Genomic DNA, 8,979 nt, shown 5'->3' on the forward strand with positions numbered 1-8,979 from the left:
AGTGGATCATCAGATAGCGGTCAAAGTTATCCTTAGAGGAATAAGGATATGTTTCTCGATTATGGAGGTGATAAAGAGTTCAGCGTAAAGGTTTACGTTGATGCAAGCTTTAACACCTATCTGAATGACTCCGAGTAACAAACCGGATACGTATAGTGGAGCAACCATTTGGAATAGCTCCAAGTGGAGCGTGGAAGCAGCATTTACAATATGACCTAGAAATTTGCGAAGTACATACGGATCTGAAAGATTCAGACCCGTTGACTATAACATCTCTCACAAGCATAACATGATCAAACCCAAAACTCATCAAGTGTTAATCACATGGTAATGTGAACTAGATTATTGACTCTAGTAAACTCTTTGGGTGTTAGTCACATGGGGATGTGACCTTGAGTGTTAATCACATATCGATGTGAACTGGATTATTGACTCTAGTGCAAGTGGGAGACTGTTGGAAATATGCCCTAGAGGCAATAATAAAAGTGTTATTATTATATTTCTTTGTTCATGATAATAGTCTTTTATTCATGCTATAACTGTATTATCCGGAAATCGTAATACACGTGTGAATACATAGACCACAATATGTCCCTAGTGAGCCTCTAGTTGACTAGCTCGTTGTGATCAACAGATAGTCATGGTTTCCTGGCTATGGACATTGGATGTCGTTGATAACGGGATCACATCATTAGGAGAATGATGTGATGGACAAGACCCAATCCTAAGCCTAGCACAAAGATCGTGTAGTTCGTATGCTAAAGCTTTTCTAATGTCAAGTATCTTTTCCTTAGACCATGAGATTGTGCAACTCCCGGATACCATAGGAATGCTTTGGGTGTACCAAACGTCACAACGTAACTGGGTGGCTATAAAGGTGCATTACAGGTATCTCCAAAAGTGTTTGTTGGGTTGGCACGAATCGAGACTGGGATTTGTCACTCCGTGTAAACGGAGAGGTATCTCTGGGCCCACTCGGTAGGACATCATCATAATGTGCACAATGTGACCAAGGGGTTGATCACGGGATGATGTGTTACGGAACGAGTAAAGAGACTTGCAGGTGACGAGATTGAACAAGGTATCGGGATACCGACGATCGAATCTCGGGCAAGTACTATACCACTAGACAAAGGGAATTGTATACGGGATCGATTGAGTCCTTGACATCGTGGTTCATCCGATGAGATCATCTTGGAACATGTGGGAGCCAACATGGGTATCCAGATCCTGCTGTTGGTTATTGACCGGAGAATGTCTCGGTCATGACTACATGTCTCCCGAACCCGTAGGGTCTACACACTTAAGGTTCGATGACGCTAGGGTTATAAAGGAAGTTTGTATGTGGTTACCGAATGTTGTTCGGAGTCCCGGATGAGATCCCGGACGTCACGAGGAGTTCTGGAATGGTCCAGAGGTAAAGATTTATATATGAGAAGTCCTGTTTTGGTCGCCGGAAAAGTTTCGCACTTTATTGGTATTGTACCGGGAGTGCCGAAAGGGGTCCGGGGGTCCACCAGGGGGGTCCACCTGCCCCGGGGGGCACATGGGCTGTAGGGGGTGCGCCTTGGCCTATATGGGCCAAGGGAACCAGCCCCAAGAGGCCCATGCGCCAAGGAAACTTGGGGAGGGAAGAGTCCTCAAGGGGGAAGGCACCTCCGAGGTGCCTTGGGGAGGATGGACTCCTCCCCCCCTCTTGGCCGCACCCCTTCCTTGGAGGAAGGGGCAAGGCTGCGCCTCCCCCTTCTCCCTTGCCCCTATATATAGTGGAGGGGAGGGAGGGCATCCATACCTGAGTTCCTGGCGCCTCCCTCCCTCCCGTGACACCTCCTCCTCTCCCGTAGGTGCTTGGCGAAGCCCTGCAGGATTGCCACGCTCCTCCACCACCACCACGCCGTTGTGCTGCTGCTGGATGGAGTATTTCTCAACCTCTCCCTCTCTCCTTGCTGGATCAAGGCATGGGAGACGTCACCGGGCTGTACGTGTGTTGAACGCGGAGGTGCCATCCGTTCGGCACTAGGATCTCCGGTGATTTGGATCACGACGAGTACGACTCCTTCAACCCCGTTCTCTTGAACGCTTCCGCTTAGCGATCTACAAGGGTATGTAGATGCACTCTCCTTCCCCTCGTTGGTAGTTTCTCCATAGATAGATCTTGGTGACACGTAGGAAAATTTTGAATTTCTGCTACGTTCCCCAACAATTTTCTGTTCATGGAGAGCATTGTGAAGGAAGTACCATTTTTATATATCCAAATGGCCTGAAATTTATATAGTTTCTTCATATGCCTGAATTATCACCCTCCTCCAAATTGCAGCTCAATCACATCATCTATGTGAGCCCAAGTTCAATTTCTATTTTATGGCCAGATTGGCACATTGCAAAGCAAGTGCTATCTAGACCACTCCTATTACCCTTAAACGCTTTGGGCACTCTTCCATACCCAAATCATTGCCACATGATAATATTTGATACGTCCATTTTGCATCATGCTTTGATATTGATAATTATTGCATTATGGGCTGTTATTACTCATTATGCCACAATACTTATGCCTTTTCTCTCTTATTTTACAAGGTTTGCATGAAGAGGAAGAATGTCGGCAGCTGGAATTCTGGGCTGGAAAAGGAGCAAATATTAGAGACCTATTATGCACAACTCCAAAAGTCCTGAAACTCCACGGTAGTTATTTTTTGAATTAATAAAAAATACTGAACGAAGAAAATACCAGAGGGGGGACACCCACCGGCCACGAGGGTGGGGGGCGCACCCTACCCCCCTGGGCACCCCCTGCCTCGTGGGCCCCCTGGCAGGCCTCCGGTGCCCATCTTCTGCTATATGAAGTCTTTTACCCTGGAAAAAAATCAGAAGCAAGCTTTTGGGACGAGACACCGCTGCCACGAGGCGGAACCTTGGCAGAACAAATCTAGGGCTCCGGCGGAGCTGTTCAGCCGGGGAAACATCCCTCCGGGAGGGGAAAATCATCACCATCGTCATCATCGTCGATCCTCTCAGTGGGAGGGGGTCAATCTCCATCAACTTCTTCACCAGCACCATCTCCCCGAAAACCCTAGTTCATCTCTTGTATCCAATCTTTGTCCCAAAATCTCAGATTGGTACCTGTGGGTTGCTAGTCGTGTTCATTACTCCTTGTAGTTGATGCTAGTTGGTTTATTTGGTGGAAGATCATATGTTCAGATCCTTTATGCATATTAATACCCCCTTGATTATGAACATGAACATGATTTGTTACGTTTGTTCCTGAGGACATGGGAGAAGTCTTGCTATAAGTAGTCATGTGAATTTGGTATTCGCTCGATATTTTGATGAGATGTATGTTGTCTTTCCTCTAGTGGTGTTATGTGAATGTCGACTACATGACACCTCACCATTGTTTGGGCCTAGAGGAAGGCATTCAGAAGTAATAACTAGATGATGGGTTGCTAGAGTGACAGAATCTTAAACCCTAGTTTATGAGTTGCTTCGTAAGGGGCTGATTTGGATCCATATGTTTGATGCTATGGTTTGGTTTATCTTAATACTTATTTTGTAGTTGCGGATGCTTGCAATAGGGGTTAATCATAAGTGGGATGCTTGTCCAAGAAAGGGCAGTACCCAAGCACCAGTCCACCCACATACCAAATTATCAAAGTAACGAACGTGAATCATATGAGCATGATGAAAACTAGCTTGAAGATAATTCCCATGTGTCGTCGGGAGCGCTTTTCTATATATAAGAGTTTGTCCAGGCTTGTACTTTGCTACAAAAAGGATTGGGCCATCTTTCTGCACCTTATTTACTTTCATTACTTGTTATCTGTTACAAATTACCTTATCACAAAACTATCTGTTACCGATAATTTCAGTGCTTGCAGAGAATACCTTACTGAAAACCGCTTGTCATTTCCTTCTGCTCCTCATTGGGTTTGACACTCTTACTTATCGAAAGGACTAAGATAGATCCCCTATACTTGTGGGTCATAAAGACTCTTTTCTAGCGCCGTTGCCGGGGAGTGAAGCTCCTTTGGTAAGGAAAAATTTATATAGTGTGCTGAAATTTACTGTCACTTGTTACTTTGGAACGTAATCCTTTGAGGGGCTTGTTCGGGGTATCTTCACCCCGACCAGTAGAGCAAAGAGTTGCTCCTCAACCTACTGAACCTACTGAAAAAGTTTACTTTGAAACTCCTTCGGGTATGATAGAGAAACTGCTAGCTCATCCTTTTACAGGAGATGGAACATTGCATCCCTATTTGCACCTAATCTATGTGGATGAAGTTTGTGGATTATTTAAGCTTGCGGGTATGCCCGAGGATGTTATCAAGAATAAAGTCTGCCCTTTATCTTTGAAGGGAAAGGCATTGACATGGTTTAGGCTATGTGATGATATGGGATCATGGAACTACAACCGATTGAAATTGGAATTTCATCAGAAGTTTTATCCTATGCATCTTGTTCATCGTGATCGTAATTATATATATAATTTTTGGCCTCGCGAAGGAGAAAGCATCGCTGAAGCTTGGGGGAGGGTTAATTCAATGTTATATTCATGCCCCAATCATGAGCTCTCAAGATAAATTATTATTCAAAATTTTTATGCTCGGCTTTCTCTCAACAATCGCTCCATGCTCGATGCTTCTTGTACTGGCTCTTTCATGATGAAAACTATTGAATTCAAATGGGATTTAGTGGAAAGAATTAAATGCAACTCGGAAGATTGGGACCTTGACGAAGGTAAGGAGTCAGGTATAACACCTAAGTTTGATTGTGTTAATATGGATACCGATGCTTTTCGTGAATTTAGCACTAAATATGGACTTGACTATGAGATAGTAGCTTCTTTCTGTGAATCATTTGCTACTCATGTTGACCTCCCTAAGGAGAAGTGGTTTAAATATAATCCTCCCAATGAAGTAAAAGTAGTTGCACCTATTAAAGTTGAAGAAAAGACTATCACTTATAGTGATCCTATTGTTCCTACTACCTATATTGAGAAACCACCTTTCCCTGTTAGGATAAAGGATCATGCTAAAGCTTCAACAGTGGTTTGTAAGAGTAATACTAGAAAACCTACACCACCTGAGCAAATTAAAGTTGAACCTAGTATTGCTATGGTTAAAGATCTCTTGGCTAATAATATTTATGGGCATGTTATTTACTTCTGTGATGAAGCTGCTAGAATTGCTAGACCCAATACTAAAAATAAACATAGACCTGTTGTAGGCATGCCTGTTATTTATGTCAAAATAGTGGATCATTGTTATCATGGCTTATGTGATATGGATGCTAGTGCAAGTGCGATACCTCATTCCTTATACAAAGAAATTATGCATGATACTGCACCTGCTGAGATAGAAGAAATTGATGTTACAATTAAGCTTGCCAATAGAGATACTATTTTACCAGTTGGGATTGCTAGAGATGTTGAAGTCTTGTGTGGGGAATTTAAATATCCTGCTGATTTTCTTGTTCTTGGTTCCCCACAAGATAGCTTTTGTCCCATCATATTTGGTAGACCCTTCTTGAATACTATTAATGCTAAGATAGACTACAAAAAGGATATTGTTACAATTGGTTTAGGGGATATGTCTCATGACTTTAATTTTGCTAAATTTCGTGGACAAACCCATGATAAAGAATTGCCTAGTAAGGATGAAATTATTGGTCTTGCTTCTATTGTCGTGCCTCCTAATGATCCTTTAGAACAATATTTGCTAGACCATGAAAATGATATGTTTATGAATGAAAGAAGGGAGATAGATGAAGTGTTCTTTAAACAGGGAACTATTTTGAAACACAACTTACGTGTTGAAATTCTAGGGGATCCTCCACCACCCAAGGGTTATCCCGTGTTTGAGCTTAAACCAGTACCTGATACTCTTAAATATGCTTATCTTGATGAAACAAAGATATATCATGTTATTATTAGTGCTAACCTTTTAGAGCAGGAAGAGGAGAAAATTATTGAAAACTTTGAAGAAGCACCGTGATGCTATTGGATATACTCTTGATGATCTTAAGGGCATTCATCCCACTCTATGCCAACACAAAATAAAATTGGAGAAAGACGCCAAACCAGTTGTTGATCACCAACGATGGTTAAATCCTAAGATGAAAGAAGTGGTAAGAAAAGAAATACTAAAGCTCCTAGAGGCAGGTATAATTTATCCCATTGCTGATAGTCAGTGGCTAACTTCTGTCCATTGTGTCCCTAAGAAGGGAGGTATTACTGTCGTTCCTAATGATAAAGATGAATTGATCCTGCAAAGAATTGTTACAGGTTATAGGATGGTAATTGATTTCTGAAAATTAAATAAAGCTACTAAAAAGGATCATTACCCTTTGCCTTTTATTGATCAAATGCTAGAAAGATTATCCAAAAATACACATTTTTGCTTTCTAGATGGTTATTCTGGTTTCTCTTAAATACCTATGTCAAAAGAGGATCAAGAAAGTACCACTTTTACTTGCCCTTTCGGTACTTTTGCTTATAGACGTATGCCTTTTAGTTTATGTAATGAACCTGCTACCTTTCAAAGATGCATGATGGCTATATTCTCTGACTTTTGTGAAAAGATTGTTGAGGTTTTCATGGATGATTTCTCCATTTATAGATCTTCTTTTGATGATTGCTTGAGCAACCTTGATCGAGTTTTGCAGAGATGTGAAGAAACTAATCTTTTCTTGAATTGGGAAAAATGCCACTTCATGGTTAATGAAGGCATTGTCTTGGGGCCTAAACTTTCTGAAAGAGGTATTGGAGTTGATAAAGCTAAAGTTGATGCTATTGAAAAGATGATGTGTCCTAAAGACATTAAAGGTATAAGAAGTTTCCTTGGTCATGCCGGATTTTATAGGAGGTTTATTAAGGAATTCTCTAAAATTTCTAGGCATCTGACTAATCTCTTACAGAAAGATATTCCTTTTGTCTTCGATGATGATTGTGTAGAAGAATTTGAAATACTTAAGAAAGCTTTGATTTCTGCACCTATTGTTCAACCACCTGATTGGAATTTACCCTTTGAAATTAAGTGCGATGCTAATGATTATGCCATAGGTGCTCTTCTAGGACAAAGAGTTGATAAGAAACTAATTGTTATTTAATATGCTAGTAAAACTCTAGACAGCGCCTAGAAAAGTTATGCTACTACTGAAAAAGAATTTTAGCAGTTGTATTTGCTTGTGATAACTTTAGACCTTATACCGTTGACTCTAAAGTAACTGTTCACACGGATCATGCTGCTATTAAATATCTTATGGAAAAGAAAGATGCTAAACCTAGGCTTATTAGATGGGTTCTCCTACTACAAGAATTTGATTTGCATATTATTGATAGAAAGGGAGCTGAGAACCCCGTTGCAGACAACTTGTCTAGGTTAGAGAATGTTCTTGATGACCCACTACCTATTGATGATAGCTTCCCTAATGAACAATTAGCTGTCATAAATGCTTCTCGTACTGCTCCATGGTATGCTGATTATGCTAATTACATTGTTGCTAAATTTATACCACCTAGTTTCATATACAAGCAAAAGAAAAAGTTTTCCTATGATTTAAGACATTACTTCTGGGATGACCCATACCTCTATAAAGAAGGAGTAGATGGTGTGATTAGACGTCATGTACCTGAGCATGAATAGGAACAGATCCTACGCAAGTGTCACTCCGAGGCTTATGGGGGACAACAATCCGGTTTTTATTGGCCTACTCTCTTCAGGGATGCCCGTAAGTTTGTCTTGTCTTGCGATGAATGTCAAAGAATTGGTAATATTAGTAGGCGTCAAGAAATGCCTATGAATTATTCTCTTGTTATTGAACCATTTGATGTTTGGGGCTTTGATTATATGGGACCGTTTCCTTCCTCTAATGGGTATACACATATTTTAGTTGCTGTTGATTACGTTACTGAGTGGGTAGAAGCTATTCCATCTAGTAGTGCTGATCATAACACCTCTATTAAGATGCTTAAATAAGTTATTTTTCTGAGGTTTGGAGTCCCTAGATACCTAATGACTGATGGTGGTTCACATTTTATTCATGGTGCTTTTCGTAAAATGCTTGCTAAGTATGATGTTAATCATAAAATTGCATCTCCATATCACCCACAATCTAGTGGCCAAGTAGAACTGAGTAACAGAGAGCCTAAATTGATTTTGCAAAGGACTGCTAATAGATCTAGAAAGAATTGGTCCAAGAAACTTGATGATGTATTATGGGCTCATAGAACTGCATATAAAAATCCTATGGGCATGTCTCCATATAAAATGGTTTATGGAAAAACATGTCACTTACCTCTTGAACTAGAACATAAGGCATATTGGGCCGTTAAAGAGCTCAATTATGATTTCAAACTTGCCGGTGAGAAGAGGTTATTTGACAATAGCTCACTTGGTGAATGGAGAACTCAAGCCTATGAGAATGCCAAACTGTTTAAAGAAAAAGTTAAAAGATGGCAGTACAAAAGGATACAAAAGCGTGAGTTTAATGTAGGTGATTATGTGTTGCTTTTCAACTCCCGTTTAAGATTTTTTGCAGGAAAACTCCTCTCTAAATGGGAAGGTCCTTATGTTATCGAGGATGTCTATAATTCCGGTGCCATAAAAATCAACAACTTCGAAGGCACAAATCCGAAGGTGGTGAATGATACGTCTCCAACGTATATATAATTTTTGACTGTTCCATGCTATTATATTACCCCTTTTGGATGTTTATGGGCTTTATTTTACACATTTATATCATTTTTGGGACTAACCTACTAACCGGAGGCCCAGCCCGTATTGCTGTTTTTTTGCCTATTTCAGTATTTCGAAGAAAAGGAATATCAAACGGAGTCCAAACGGAATGAAACCTTTGGGAGCGTGATTTTTGGAATGAACGTGATCTAGAGGACTTGGAGTGCAAGCCAAGAAGCAGCTGAGGCTCCCACAAGATAGGAGGGAGCGCCCCCTGTCTCGTGGGCCCCTCGGGCAGCCACCAACG

The sequence above is a fragment of the Triticum dicoccoides genome, chromosome 1B (genome assembly GCF_002162155.2).
Source record: "Triticum dicoccoides isolate Atlit2015 ecotype Zavitan chromosome 1B, WEW_v2.0, whole genome shotgun sequence".
NCBI lineage: Eukaryota > Viridiplantae > Streptophyta > Magnoliopsida > Poales > Poaceae > Triticum > Triticum dicoccoides.